Below are 16,592 nucleotides of genomic sequence, written 5' to 3' on the forward strand. Positions count from 1 at the left end.
AGCGGGTGTATGACCTTCACAGAGAAGTTTAATGTTGTTTGGAGTTTATAGAAATGTAGAACTCCAGCTCTACTGACTGCATTTGTGGCTTTACCTCAGACAATTATTTCAACCCAGTGAGTTTGTGGTAATGGACATTATGCCACAAATGCCATTAAACCTGAAACGGTCCTTTTAAAGGTGTCTGAATGGAAGGGGAAGTTCGTGTGTATGTGTGCCAGCTGTGGTGCCCGTGCTTCATGAAACGGTCCCTTTAATACCAGTCCAGAGGCATCAGACCACAACCTCTGCAAAAACAAGACAAGACCTTTGGCTCCGGACCAAACACGCACACATGCTAGATCTGAGGATCAAATGACAAACTATTAAATGAAACCCGCGGGGACCTGTAGGTGAAGATGGAGGAGCTTCATGAAGTTACGTTTTCTAGAGTGAATGCCGCCGTTTATTTAGAGGCTGGAGGGGAAAAAAATCAGTCCTGAATATAAATGTGCACTTTTGTGCTTCAGAGGAAATGAAATTTTCAACAACAAAAAAAAAAATTATCGCTGATTCTAGTGTTGGGGAGTAACAGCTAAAACCCATGGACCAGGTATGATGAACAAAGACCAGGAATCAGATTGCGATTAATTAAAGAAATTTACTGAAGAAATAGTTGGCAGTTTCATCCGTAGAAGTCAGCTCGCAATGGAGTTCATAGGCCGACCTGCTTTACAATTAAAAAAACCCAGCAATTATACCATAACAAAGGTTGGTCATCAATGCACAAGTCGTCAAAATTCTGATTGGTTCTAAAACCTAGATAAACTTAGACAATTTCCACATATGGACGCAAGCTTGAAGCATATCTTCTGACGACTACTTTACTGACAAGTGATCAGAGGTCCGACGCAATACGTCTCTCGAAAGACGTATATCTGATACGCTGGACATCGGTAGCTGAGTGTTTGTCCTGGGACTGTCTGAGCTTCTCCCTGTACAGACAGATACTAACACACATACGCAGAGAAACACTTATCTTACTTCAAGGTTACCTCGGCCCTAAACCTTATCAAGCATAGTTACACACACAATGAGAGCAGCTTCTTAGAGAGTAGAAAAGCAGACTAAAGCCATATTCAACTTATTCTCTAACATGCATAAATGTAACTTTGATTAATAATTATTCAAGAAATATTATAATTAATATTATTATGAAGGCCATTGCAGATCTGCGATCCACTCCTTCACTAGTCATCTGTGATGACAGTGACCTTGAGGATTCTTTACGGCCATGTTCTTTAGAAACAGAATAAGCTGTAATTTTCGCATTACTTTTGTCGCTGTAAACATTTCTTTGTCTGTTAACTTAAAAATGTACTTCATGTTAAAATTTTGATTAGCTGGTTTTATTCAATCAAAGAAAGTATTTAATATAATTGAACAAACCTAATGAAAGCATTTTGTAAGGCTCACATGAAACAAATGGTTTTATCAGATAACCTTAATATAAAGTAGCACCTAAATGAACTAAGTCAAATATATTGTAATAGAATAAACCTGAGTACATTTGGATCAACTACTAAGAGGAATTGTAATGGTCAGACTATGTATGGTAGAAATTGAATTAGTCAGAAATGAGAACGAGATTGATGTTTTTGTTCAGACTGAGTTCATGTCTAATTTCAGCCATCCATAGTTTTAATTTGTTTCAAGTTAAAGATGAAGTGGGCATTTTTGATGTCGCCGTATTGCAAAAACGATGACTGGTGTGTTCAAACCGTTTTCTCTGGCAAACCGATAATGCTGACCCCAAACTCACACTATCGGTTGAACAAATTGCTATTTGGCTGTTGAGGATTCTCTAACAAATCTTAGAGCCATGGTATTTTCACTTTTCAGGAGACTTAAATGGGTGTTTCATTCAAAAATGAAAATTCTGCTATTATTTACTATCATTACCTGTATAACTTCTTCCTCTGCAGGAAGCAAAATATGCATCAAAATATTTTGAAGAATGCAGGCATTGACTACCCATTGATTTTAACGGTAAAAAACAGGCATTTTTCAGAATAGCTGCTTTTGTTGTTCCACAGAAGAAGTCAGACAGCTTTGGAACATGAGGGTGAGTAAATTATGACAGAATTTTCATTTTTGGGTGAACAGCCACCCAAAACCTTAGAATGATGTACTGTAGCCATCTCTTCATATAAAACTGAGATTGGAAGAAGTATTTTTTATTTTAACACCCCCCCCCTTGGCTTCTACCCTGTTTTAGGTCTTGATTCAACTTTTTAAGGTAACACCTTTTCTTTTTTTTTTACTTTGTACAGTGTAGAAATAGCTCAAGCACAGTATTTTACTAATCAGTGTACATATGCATTGAGTTCAGGCAGGCTTTCTGAAGGCAGATGCTGACAGGAAGTTCCATCATGTCACAATGAATCTCTGCGGTGTGTTTAGGTCACCAAAAACACCACTGAGCTGAACTGATGGATAGACAAATGCTCATTGTTGTCCAGAAGGGGCCAGGGTCATGCATTTATAGTGATTTCTCTCCCTCTCTGTCTCCTTTTGTCATCCATTCTTTTGTAAAATGATGACAAAGGGCATTTTTCAAGCTCTTTATCTTTCCCTAGCCCCTCCCTCATCTCCTCATTTCTCTTCTTTCATTCTTTCTTCTTTCCACCACTCACACTTTCAGACTCTCTGTCCATCCATAGTTGTCTCGCTTTTAGTCTCTTACCTCACCATTCTCTCCCTCTCTTTCTTTAACTTTCAGTCTCCTCGGCTGGAGGTCTGACTAATTATGCTCCTCTCTTTCTCTTCCCCTCTCTCCTCTCGTGACACTCTGCTGAAGACACCTGGCTTAACCCAGCAGGACATCTCTGCGTCCATTTTTTCTCCCTGTCTTTCCGTCCCTCGCTCCGCTCTGCCCCTGCTCTCCTGCTTTTGTTGTCTGATTTTACCAATGGAGGAGATCTATTTATTCTTTTCAGTCATTTCTTCCTTTTCCATTCTTTTTTTTTATCTCAGTCATCCATCTTTTTACAACACAACATTCTATACAGTATATACATTTTTAAATAATTTTATTAATCAAGGATGCATTTTGATCAAAAGTGACAGTAAAGACATTTATAATGTAACAAAAGATATCTGTTTGAAATAAATGTTGTTTTTTGAATTTTCTTTTCATCAAATAATCCTAAACTAAAGTATCATGGTTTCCATAAAAACAGTTACCAGAACAACAGTTTTCAGCATTGATAATAATAAATGTTTTTGATTTAGTAGAATGATTTCTGAATGATGAAGTGACGCTGAAAATTCAGCTTTGCCTTTACAGGAATGGATAAAATAATAAAATAACCCTGTTATTTTAATTGTTGAAAATGTTTCACACTATTCCCAAAAACGACTTGTTTTTCCTGTATTTTTGATCACATAAATGCAGGCTTAGTGAGCATAAGAGCCTTCTTTATATATATATGGTATCCATTAAGAAAAGAAAAAGGAAATCATAAATTTCCATTTATCCAAAAAGTTTGTATTTGATCTTTAAGGGATTCTTATTTGATCCCATTAGGATTTTTTAGTATTGGCTCTAAATTACGATAGTAATCCTGTAAAGGGTTTTTTTGACAAGTGAATTTTAACATCTTATCCATTTTCTTGATCGTCGCACGCACCCTTTCTTTTCTCTCTCTGTCACTCATCCTGTAGTCAGCAAGTTGGTGTAAACTTTCTTTCTCAGAGACTTTGAAAGGAATAATGATCAACCATTTTTTTCTCCCTCTCTCTTTCTCTAGAGAGACAGAGGGGCGCGAAGGGCTGAGAGAGAGAAAGAGAGTCAAGAAAGAGTCAATAGGGAATTTCTGCTTTTGTTTTTTTCCCAGCATTTTCATGTTCACTGTTTTTGTGAGTGGTCTCCTCAGAATTCCACGATACTAAGGAGAGAAATGTGGTATTTTTAAACCCTTTCATATTTAATTATCGTAATCATCAGGGATTTGCTGCATCTTTTCAGAATGAGTGTGCATATGGATCACATTCTGTTTGTAACAGTGTAGTTGTAGCGGATTGGAGTTGTTGTTTTTTCTCTGTGTGTGTGTGTGTGTGTGTGTGTGTGAACAGAGCGGTTGTTGTGGTATTCCTCTCACGGGACTCTAAATGTCGCCGCGTTCTCGAAAACGTGCCTCTACCCCGCTGGGATGCTCCTACTTCACTTCCAAAATTCATTCGCTCTCTTTATTTATCCAGCATCCCTCGTTCATGCAAATTAAAGGGATTGCCGGCAGAAAACTTTCCTGCGGACCACTGCGCAGCTCCAAAGCCTGCGAGTCTTCTCTCGCCAGAGGCCTGTCAATCATCTCCTCAGCTGTCAATCAACCCCCCCTCCCCCGACAGGAAGTGCTCTTGAGAACGCCGTTTGAGAGGCTGTTTCTAATTGGGTAGGGGGAGAGAAGAGTGTCATAAAGACCCCGTGACCCTGTATGAGTTTGAGATGAAAGTTTTGTGTCCTAAAAAACATGCCCTTCGGCACTCTGGAGGAGATGACATTCTTGTGGTACAGCGCACACACACACAATCGCAGCAGAGACTGGCATGACACACATCTTGACAGGATTGGAAGCAGAGGTGTTTGAAGCAGTAGTCAGCCTCAGCCGTCTTTCTCTTGCATCTGTAGCTGTTGATTTTACCACAGGGCTCCTTAACCTCGGGTCCTGCCGGGACCCCGGCCTGACCGCACTAGACCCACCAAGAAAGATAGAAATAGTGTGGAAGGAAGAGAGTGAAATGATTTTCAGATGCTGGGATGGTCGGTAAAGTTGATTTGTGAAGGCGTTGGACTGTTTTCGGTGTGGAGCGGAGCGCTAGGCCTCAGGGTGTGGAATAGCAGCCTGTCATCACGCCGCACTGGCCCTGATTCGCCCCACACACCACGCTGCCCCGTTAGGCCACAATTCAGAGACCTCCACACATTCGGCGCCCTACAGAAACAGGCTTGTGTTTGGTGAGGCACTCTGAAGAAAACTTTGAGGTAGATTGTACAGCTCACAAATTTGATAAAAGGATGAAAAAGGATGCCACATAATAGCAGGTACTTTATCAGCATAGTTAAATAGTCAAGCAGGTGTTTAATTACTATTATATATGGATATTATATTTGGCATAACAATGCTCTGAGATGTTTTAAGGCCTGTTCGCTCTTACAAATAACAGCTCTTAGCTGTTCCTTTGTTTTTTAAAGGTTTTTAAGTATAGATCTTTAAGGATGAATTGTTATTACATTGCTTTATAGTGTCTTGGAGTACCTTGAAAAGTACTCTATAAATTAAATTATTAAAATATTACTATTTTAAATTATTTATTTATTTTACTGTTATTAAAAAGCTGTTGATATTTCATTTTAGGTTTTCCGATCAGCATATTGATTTCATGTTGTTTGTGAAAATGGTCTCATGAAATTCCATATTTAAATAAACGATAAATAAATAAATTATCAATGTAGTCATTAAAAAATGTAATATTTTGATAAATTAATTTGATAAATAAATCACATTTAAAAGTCTTATTTAATTCACATTTAAAATTTACATTTTTATCAGCCTTTTGTCTTGTTTGCTGTAAAGATTTTTAAAACAACATTAATTTAATTGAGCAACACTGAATTAAACATTAAGACTTGTTTTTGTTAGTGTATATTGAACATGTTTTTACGAATTGTTTTAGTAGATTATACTTCAGTTATCTGCTTGTATTAAACAATTAGTAATATCTTATGCAGCTTTGCTTCTCAAGTATATTTATCTTGGTTATCTTGGATTTTTAGATATTTGAACTCAAATTATTCACAAATGTGAGGAGGGTTGATTTCAGTACTTTTAAATGCAAAAAAAAAAATAAAGTATTTTTAAAGCAATTTACAAATTGCTTTCAACTTTTTTACATCCACTTAAGTAAATGCTATTAATCAAAAAAGGATTTCAGTCAGAGTAAATGGGGATTTTCATACCAGAATGGATGTGAAACTTGAGTTTGCTAAACCAATAATTATTTGGCAATGGTGAATACTTTTTGTTTCTATCTGAAACCTTTAATTTTAAGCGCTTAGACGTTGAAAGCCGATAGCCCATTGTTTTATGTGTTCTGTGTCTTTTAAGAACCCTCAGGACTTTAAATCTGTTTCTCGTATTCATCGCTCCAGTTTATTCCTGTCAGGAATTGTGCGCAGTAGCTCATAATCTCTGCATGCACAGAGTCAGGTGAACCTTTGAGTAACAGTTTCTTGGGGCCCCAAAGACATCTGAGACACATGTTGGGTGTTTATAGGCCTTGCGGATATTCTAGACTCTGTGAGGTGGACAGTGGGGCAGTGCCGGGTCTGACACTGGTCTGCATGGGGCCCCTCAGTATGTGGCCCCTCTGTCTACCTCTGACCCCAGGTGACACGGTCTAATCAGACCGTTAAGTTTGAGAGGGTGAGTTTAACCTGGAGTCATCTCCCTCGAGGAAGGAGTCCGCACACTAATACACACACAGACCGCATTCATATGCACACATTTAAAAAAGGAACACACACTAATTTCACACAGAATAACACAGGCATTGACACAGAGACCCGTGGTCACACACCAGCTGGGCTGAAAGAATCATTTTACTCTTTGAAAACCCTTCACTCATCCACACCTACACTCTGCGTGTGTTCCTCTGATCCGGCATGAACGCTCACCTCTTTATACAGCATTATGATTCATTATGCCGTGAATCATATTCATGTGCACATACAGACTCACACATATGTTAATCTCTCTGAACAGGGGGGGCTTTGAGAACATAACGGCTGCATAAATATACAGGCCTGATCTGAGGATATGAAATACAGACAGTGAGAAAAGGAAAGCATATGTTCTCTCTTTTCTTTCTCTCTGTCAGTCGTGACGGATTTTGATTTTGTTTTTTTGGCCAGAAGGAGGGGGTTGGCCGTTCATTAGCATTTATTTCACATGTGATTAATGCTAAACTTTCCAGACTGCTTTCCCAGGGTGTGGAAAGATCATGCCGTTGAAAACAAGGGATTTTTGAATAAGAAACACAAGGAAAGCCAGTCTCTCTGCTGTCTGGTTTGAAAGCGCATGGCAGGGAGGGATATGACACTGGTGCTGTAGCGATGTAGACCGCCTCCTGTCAGGAAAGGGCATGACAGTAATGGTGACAAGGACAGACTTACCTTCACACACACAGATTTCCTGTTCACCTGCTTTGTGCCTGCAGAAACCCCAGGGATTTTGTTTTGCTTTCCAGTAAAACATCTTTACAAGATAAAACCATTTTTCCCTGCCAACTAAAAATTGTATAAACATAGTTTTTTGATAGTGGCACCAAATATAATTGAAAAAACTCAATATTTTTACTGGTTATTCTCGACACGCAAATAAACCGATTGCAATTTTGTTTGGTGCCACTAGTGGTGCAAATCTCACCCAATTTCACTGATATACAATTATAGTTTTTGTTAATCTTTTGATTTTCTATTTTAATTATTTAACTTAATTTTTATTTATTTAATTAATTAATTTTTTATTAGTTTTATTCATTTTAGTACTTCAAATTAAACTAAAAATGAGACTCTTGGCATCTTAGCTGGAATAAAATAAGTTGAAGCTTTATATACTATATATATATATATATATATATATATATACACACACACGCACACACACACACATATATTAGTGCTGTCAAATGATATCTCGATTAATTGCATTCAAAATAATATAAGTTTTTTATGTAATATGTGTGTGTTCTGTGTATATTTATTAAGTATATATAAATCCTCACACATACAGTGTATATTTTGAAAATATTTACATGTATATATTTATATAATTTCTATTATATATGAATATTTTTAATATACAAATAGTAAATATTTTTCTTAAATATATATATATATATATATATATATATGCATGTGTGTGTATTTATATATACATAATAAACATACACAGTACACACACATACTGTATATTATAACAAAAAAAAAAGCTTTTGTATAAACAAAAAGCTTTATTTTGGATGTAATTAATCGTGATTAATCGTTTGAAAGCACTAATATATATATATATATATATACACTCACCTAAAGGATTATTAGGAACACCTGTTCAATTTCTCATTAATGCAATTATCTAATCAACCAATCACATGGCAGTTGCTTCAATGCATTTAGGGGTGTGGTCCTGGTCAAGACAATCTCCTGAACTCCAAACTGAATGTCAGAATGGGAAAGAAAGGTGATTTAAGCAATTTTGAGCGTGGCATGGTTGTTGGTGCCAGACGGGCCGGTCTGAGTATTTCACAATCTGCTCAGTTACTGGGATTTTCACGCACAACCATTTCTAGGGTTTACAAAGAATGGTGTGAAAAGGGAAAAACATACAGTATGCGGCAGTCCTGTGGGCGAAAATGCCTTGTTGATGCTAGAGGTCAGAGGAGAATGGGCCGACTGATTCAAGCTGATAGAAGAGCAACTTTGACTGAAATAACCACTCGTTACAACCGAGGTATGCAGCAAAGCATTTGTGAAGCCACAACACGCACAACCTTGAGGCGGAAGGGCTACAACAGCAGAAGACCCCACCGGGTACCACTCATCTCCACTACAAATAGGAAAAAGAGGCTACAATTTGCACGAGCTCACCAAAATTGGACGGTTGAAGACTTGAAAAATGTTGCCTGGTCTGATGAGTCTCGATTTCTGTTGAGACATTCAGATGGTAGAGTCAGAATTTGGCGTAAACAGAATGAGAACATGGATCCATCATGCCTTGTTACCACTGTGCAGGCTGGTGGTGGTGGTGTAATGGTGTGGGGGATGTTTTCTTGGCACACTTTAGGCCCCTTAGTGCCAATTGGGCATTGTTTAAATGCCACGGCCTACCTGAGCATTGTTTCTGACCATGTCCATCCCTTTATGACCACCATGTACCCATCCTTTGATGGCTACTTCCAGCAGGATAATGCACCATGTCACAAAGCTTGAATCATTTCAAATTGGTTTCTTGAACATGACAATGAGTTCACTGTACTAAAATGGCCCCCACAGTCACCAGATCTCAACCCAATAGAGCATCTTTGGGATGTGTTGGAACGGGAGCTTCGTGCCCTGGATGTGCATCCCACAAATCTCCATCAACTGCAAGATGCTATCCTATCAATATGGGCCAACATTTCTAAAGAATGCTTTCAGCACCTTGTTGAATCAATGCCACGTAGAATTAAGGCAGTTCTGAAGGCGAAAGGGGGTCAAACACAGTATTAGTATGGTGTTCCTAATAATCCTTTAGGTGAGTGTATATATATATATATATATATATGTGTATATATATATATATATATATATATATATATATATATATGTGTATGTGGTTTCAGTTTAAGTTAACTATAATAATCCTACTTGAGTTGGCATGAAATGGAAATTCACCCCGTATGTATATTTAATTATCTTATTTTGAACGATTCATCTATGCATGTTTCATTTTTTACATTTAAAAATCTGAACACGCATCTTAAATAATATCTTATGTGTTGTGTCTCATGCTTCTGATGTACATTTATCTTGTTTTGAGTTTATTTGGATGTTTCTAGTGGAAAACAAGTCAAAAGTAAACTTAATATGTGACCCTGGACCACAAAACCAGTCTTAAGTGTCAATTTTTTCGAAATTGAGATTTATATATAATCTGAAAGCTGAATAAATAAGCTTTTCATTGTTGTATGGTTTGTTATGATAGGAAAATATTTGGCTGAGATACAACTATTTGAAAATCTGGAATCTGAGGGTGCAAACAAATCTAAATATTGAGAAAATCGCCTTTAAAGTTGTCCAAATGAAGTTTGAATTACTAATCAAAAATGAAGTTTGGATATATTTACGATAAGAAATTTACAAAATTCTTCATGGAACATGATCTTTACTTTATATCCTAAAGATTTTTGGCTTAAAAGAAAAATCTATAATTTTGACCCATACAATGTATTTTTGGCTATTGCTACAAATATACCCCAGCGACTTAAGACTGGTTTTGTGCTCCAGGGTCACATATGATTTTTTTGCAGTACAAGTCCTGTGTTCCATTTGCATCTTTTTCCAGTTTTCCCTTGCATCAAGCCTCTTTTTTCCTTAATGATAACTTAATTTTCGATCCTTTTCTTTTGTTTCTTTCTGTAATTCTCCTCGCTTTCACTCTCGCTTTCTCTCTCCCGCCAGGAGTGGCCATATGGAAGCCATTACGCCCGCTGTTCCTCTCACCACAAACATTCCAGCAGTGCCTCCAGCTCTCTCTTTCTTCACAGCAGCCTCTCGCTCCCTCCTTCTCTTTCCTTCTCCCCTTTTATCTTTCACCTGTTTTCGTTGTCCTCATTTCCATCTTTTCAGAGTTTGTCTGCAGAGGTCATGTGATAATTGGCCACATGTGATCTGCTCATTGTCAGACAATTCAGTTAGGTTGTACCAACATTTCAAAGTACTGTGCCGTATTTACATACTACCCTTTAGCTGTCATTAAATATCTGTAAACAATCACATATCATTTTCAAGACGTAATTGTTAGATGATAATCGGCTTAATATGACCTCATTACTCTACACATAGTCTCTACACATAGTTCTGTACTCCTTTTTTATTTTGTGTGTGGTGTTTGCACAAAGTTCATTTGAATAGAAAGGAAGATAGTTAAATGTTTGTGTGTTCTGATGGGACTGCGAATGCGACAGTCGCTCTGAATAAACACATCGTCGCAAAGGTTCTGTTTAGGTCTGAAATGTTTAGGCAAACTTGGACTACCGAATACTTGGGGGGGTCTGGGAGCAGATTTAGTGTGGCTCACTGTATAATTGATCAGAAAATGCGGGTGAAGACTGTGCAAACAAAAGAGCTGCATGTCATTGTATATCATTTTAGGCTCTTTTGTTGGTACACACACACTTAGTTATCTATCTATCTATCTATCTATCTATCTATCTATCTATCTATCTATCTATCTATCTATCTATCTATCTATCTGTCTATCTATCTGTCTATCTGTCTGTCTGTCTGTCTGTCTGTCTGTCTGTCTGTCTGTCTGTCTGTCTGTTTCTGTCTAGTCCAAGTTTTACATTTTCTAATACGTTGTTATTTTTAATAGCTAGATTCTCTCTCATTCTCACTTTTTCCTTCTCTGTTTTTGCTGGTCTCTTGGCAGTGTGATAAGAGCTCGGATGTCTAACTGGTAGGTGTTGTTTAGTCTGGTCACTCGAGACCCTGAACAGGGTTTAATCGGGCCCTGGAAGCTGACGATATAGCTGTGAAGAGAAAAGAGAGATGTAAGATTTACTCATCCTCTGAGAGGGCTGCTATCTCCGGCCCACTGCTGGTCTGCTGGACGACAGCCGTGATTCCAGCCCCTCCATGGCACTGCTCCTGATGAGATCAATGCATGCTTGGAGGTAAAATCAGCTTAGTGAGGTGGAATAGAAGCTGAAAATGAAGTGGAAATTGCAGAAGTCAAAAGTCATTCTCACGGTATATCAAAGTGATTTGAACTGAAGGATTTCAGCTGGTGTTAGCTTGATAGCTTGTTATCACATGTAATCACCGACTTAGATCTAATTCTTAAATCTGGAAAGCTTTTTTTGGCTGGTGGGATTGAAGTTGTTGAGCCTGCAGGAGAACATTTTAGTGGTGTTTGCTAAAGAAGGCATGGCTGTTGCTCATACTTAGAGATTGTAGCAAAGCATTACATGTCAAACATTCTGTGCCGTTTGGCCTCAAATTATGCAGCTTGGTGAGGAGAATATTTATTTTTTATTTTATTTTATTCTCATGCCTGGTGGAAGATAAAATAGGCAAAAAAAACATCCTTACACTGTGCGATAAAAATGAATGGGACCTCAAAATTATGCTGCACTTGTTTATTTATATATAGTTTTTTTTTAGATTTAGAGATTTTCAAAACATCCCAAAGGCTTACATCATGTAACAAACATGAATGAGACCTAAAATATGCTGCTTTTTTATGTTTTTATGTATTCTTTGTAAGCTTTTCACCTGGTGGATGGAAAAACAGGCAACAAATCCCATAGACTTATTATAGGACGTCATAGAGACTTATTAAGTGTTGGCCTCATTTGGCTTGTGCTAATAAGGAGCCACCTAGAATCTCCTAACAACTGCATATCAAAATGATAAAAACCACCCAAAACACTTTAGCAACTGTATAGCAACACCTTGGCTACCACCACTCATTTTCCTATGTGTAAACATCTAGTTTCCAGATTTATTTTGCAATATCTGATATTAATGTACTTGTAGACACACATATTCATGCCAGATCTGTGGCTGATGCCTCATCTAGGGTGTGTTGAAACCTCTGCATTTATAATGTGAAGGATTCTCGGCCATCTCAGGCATTCCATTTTTTATGCACACACACACACACACACACACAAAGGTCCACCTCACTGCACCTGTGCCCCGAGCTTGTTTTTGGACACAGCTCGAGTTTCTTGTGTGGAATCTTTGTAATGCAAGACTGAGGAACAAGAGGACGATGGAGGGTTTATGGACAAGAGAAGGTGGGTTCGGGTGGAGAGGTTGGGGGTTGAGGTTCAGTGCTGTTGGGGGGGTGAATCTAACACTTGGCTCTTTTCAAGAGCTGTCAGGTTCAGGGAAGGGCGTCGGCGGAGTTTGACAAAATGATGTTTCTGCCCTCATAAACGAGCCCGGCGCACACACCCCTGTCACCTATGCCCCCCTCCATCCCCCCACTCCTTGTTTCAATGTGTGACCATGAATGCCACCTTTGTTCCAGAGTGGGAGGGAAAGGGAGAGAAACCGAGGGAGGGTGGGAAAGAAAGAAAGAGCAAAACAGGAATGATGAGTGTTTGGGATGAGAAGCAATGGTTGGAGGAGTGTATTATCATGTTTATATTTAGATTAAACAGAGATGTCGATATAATTTCACTTTCATCTGTGCTTTGAAGGCCTGCCCGTGTTTGCGGTTAGCTTTTTCGAACTTGCAAACACAAACATTTCCATGAAAGCATTTCGGTGCATAGAACTCTGTTTTTTCCATCCTGTTTCAATTCCACACTCTCAAACTTGACTTTGTGGCCACATTTTTATACGTATCCCTTTTCCTTCAAGTTTTTTTTTTCTTCGAGCTTGACACACGGGTCAGAAATTCTTTGGCGAGGTTCTGCAAACGTTCTCTAATTATCTGCCGAGTGCTTGCTTAACCCTGAGTTTGCTCATTAGACATTTCTGCCTGACAGTTGTTCAATCACGAAGGCTAATGCGGTCCAGTGCTGAAACATATGTAATTACACAAGCTGTGCGAAAGGGTCTGGCGCACACACATGCTTTAAAAGGAGCGTTGATGGATCACAGCATTTGTTGTGTTGGACTGGTTTTTCAGTTTCGCTTTTTTACACTGTAAGCACACAAATCTAGAATGCTTTTATAATAAACAAAGCCATGTATGTGCATCTAAACAGTAGCACTAGGCTAGACACGTACCTTGTGCTAGTATGCAAACAAAGGTGTGAATACTTTGTCAATGCATTGCAAAATTGCAGGTTGCTAGCTATAGACATGTTGACTTTAAAATCTGCATGAAATAGAAATTCATCCTATCTATTTTCAAAATGCAGCTTATCGATCTTATTATAAACAATTCATCCATGTATGTATTTCTTTTTTGAGCTTATTTAGTTTGACATACCAGATTCTACTGTTGCTACTTCCATTACACAAACCATTATGATAGTTGCTGAAACTAGCTATTTAGGGAACTTTCAGGCAATTTACCTTGAATTATCCCTTGTAACAGCCCTCAACGAGGTAAAAGCACCTAACACATGGCCTCTCTTGGTATTGTCTTTAATAGGCCGCTTATAACGTGAGCAATCTAGCTTTTGCAGTGTGTACTTGCATGTTTGCTAGCAGCGAGTGTGAGTTTGACTAAATGCTGTTCTGTCACGCTGACACGAGGGCGTGAGAGGGAGGGAAAGAGAGAGAAAGTGTGAATGTGGTGATAAAGGACAGTATTCTTCTACTTGTGTGTCTGGGTCTCAGCAGAGAGTTCAGTGGGTTAGAGCAGACCAGCGTGACCATGTCATCAACATGGCCAGTACTGAGTGAGCGGCTCCCTTATCTCCTGCATCCTCTGCTTTCTTGCTTCTTTCTCTGTGTCCACCTGTTTTTGACCTCCCTCATTGTTTGCCTCTGTTTACTTTTTTCCTCTCGGTTTCGTAAGCTATTTTATCTCTCATTCAACCCTTTCATTCTCTCCTCTGATCCGCAACACCTCTCTCGCTCTCTCTCTCGCTCTCTCTCTCTCGCTCTTTCTCTCTGTCTCTCTCTTTCTGTCTGTTCTTTCTATTCTTCAAGCCAAGTCTACTGTGACGGTGTCTGCGATAACCCAACAGACAAAAATCTACCTAACAGAATGTATATGCAAAAAATGCCTTTTGCATCTGCAGGATGTTTTGATATGTGTATATATTGTCTACCTGAAAGAAAGAAAAAACACTTAGCAACGACATGTCTGTGTTTTGGTTTGGTTTGAAGGACATGTTAAAGAAAAGTCGTTACTGACAGCACAGAATTACCACAGAAAATTTTGTATTTTTTTTTTTTTTATCCTAAATTGCAGTTGCAGTAAAAAAAGCATATAATAAACATTAAAATACACATGGTTTTAAAAGTAACCACAAGACTTTTTATAAGTGTTGGCGTGCATTGGTTATAAGGAACGTGATGTAATGCTGCATTCAGGTCTTCCTGGGAAGTTCCTACTTATGAGTTTGGAAATGATAATTGCAGAACCACATGATGTACGTTCAAGTAATTTTAGTCGTAACAAAATGGACTAACAGGACAATTATCGTATTTTTCTCTCTCTTTTTCACTTTTTGACAACATAATGAAGAGCAAAGGATGCACATTACGTGTGTAATTGATGCTTTATCTGTGTGTTTTATCATTCTAGTTCGGCTGTAGAGAATGATGGGAAATGTAGTATGATGTGACAAGCATGTCTCCTAATAAACAAGCTAAATGAATATTTCCTGACTGCATTTAGCACACAAAATGAATACATATACACAGATTTTACTGCCAGCATTCACAATTATTGTGATCAGTGGCAATTTGCTTCCACCGTTATTCTTGAAATTAAACGTCATGATAACTCTAAAAGTATGAGCTTAAAGAAAGTCTTGAGTTTCCTACTAGTAATTTTGACTTGATGATTACGTCAAGGCTCACAGACTCAAAAAACCCACAGGAATTACATTGCTAATGTAAAACCAGGAGTTCATCCGCTTAGAAAATGAGTCCCACTTTAAAAGGGACATTTAGTCAACTTTACAGCTCAAATAACATATTTTATTGAATAATCATGTAAGTGCTTTAATAAAAATACAGCCCTTTCTGTTTTAAAACCCCCTGGAACCCTCTGGCCTGATTTACTTTCATTCACCATTCAAAAGTTTGGGGTCAGTTAGATTTCTTTTTGAAAGAAATTAATACTTGTATTCAGTAAGGATGTGTTGAACTATTTAAATATGACAGTAAAGACATTTATAATGTTACAAAAGATTTTGATTTCAAATAAATGCTGCTCTTTTGAACTTTCTGTTCATCAAATAGGCTATATTAGAATGCTATTAATAATAAGAAGAAATGTTTCTTTAGCAGAAAATCAGCATATTAGAATGATTTCTGAAGGATCATGTGACACTGAGGACTTTGAGCTTTGCTATCACAGAAATAAATTACATTTTAAATTATATTAAAATAGAAAGCAGCTTAAAAAAGTCTCACAAACCCCTAACTTGACTGGTAGTGTACTGTATGTTACTGTAAATACAAATATTGCCTGGGTGATAAGTCGGATGTTTTCTATGCCACAAATAATGAAGCTGTGTTGAACTCAAAAACATTCCTTTAAAGTCACGTGTGTGCGGGTATCGGTCAGTCTAATTGTAGTACGTGAAGTGTGTGTCAAGAGTCTGTTCTCTCCACTGTAAGAGCTACTGATAACCTTCCTAACCTGTGTGACATGGACAGGAAGCTCTTCTCCCATAGGAATGCCACACACACAGAAGCCTTTTTTCCTCACACACGATTCTGCTTTTGTTTCTCAAGAGCAAGAGCGACTAGCTTTAATAAAAATGCCCTAGGTTAGCATGCTATGGTAATTTATGCGATTTGTGAATGGATCCACCCATCATTACATGAATGTATTTCCGCATTTCTTTTCACATGGAAACATGAAGCCCGTAAAAAAAACTAAAGCCCAACTGCCTTTATTTGTTTACATGTAAATAGCCGTTGGTGTTGCTGGCTGTTTAGAGATGATGATAAAATGGTAATTAGCGTCTGTGAGTTGTTTAGCCATTTGTTTACATAGAAAAAATTCAAAGGAAACTCCCTGAGATTTCGCAACAGCCAAATTCTCCTGGAACTTGGAAGCTCTAGACACGTCCTCTGCTGTGCTTTGATCTGACAAGCTTTCCTTTGGAAACAAGCATTTCGGGGTGGGATTTGGATCCAGACT

At 38.0% G+C, this 16,592-nt stretch overlaps 1 protein-coding gene across 1 annotated transcript in view; it reads left to right on the top strand.

Moving 5' to 3' along the window:
• Nucleotides 1-16,592, top strand: part of LOC306845255 (ephrin-B3-like) — an 87,916-nt gene that overhangs the window by 25,398 nt on the left and 45,926 nt on the right. The window lies entirely within an intron of this gene.

Source organism: Barbus barbus, assembly GCF_936440315.1.
Source record: "Barbus barbus genome assembly, chromosome: 1".
In the NCBI taxonomy this organism is placed as follows: Eukaryota; Metazoa; Chordata; class Actinopteri; order Cypriniformes; family Cyprinidae; genus Barbus; species Barbus barbus.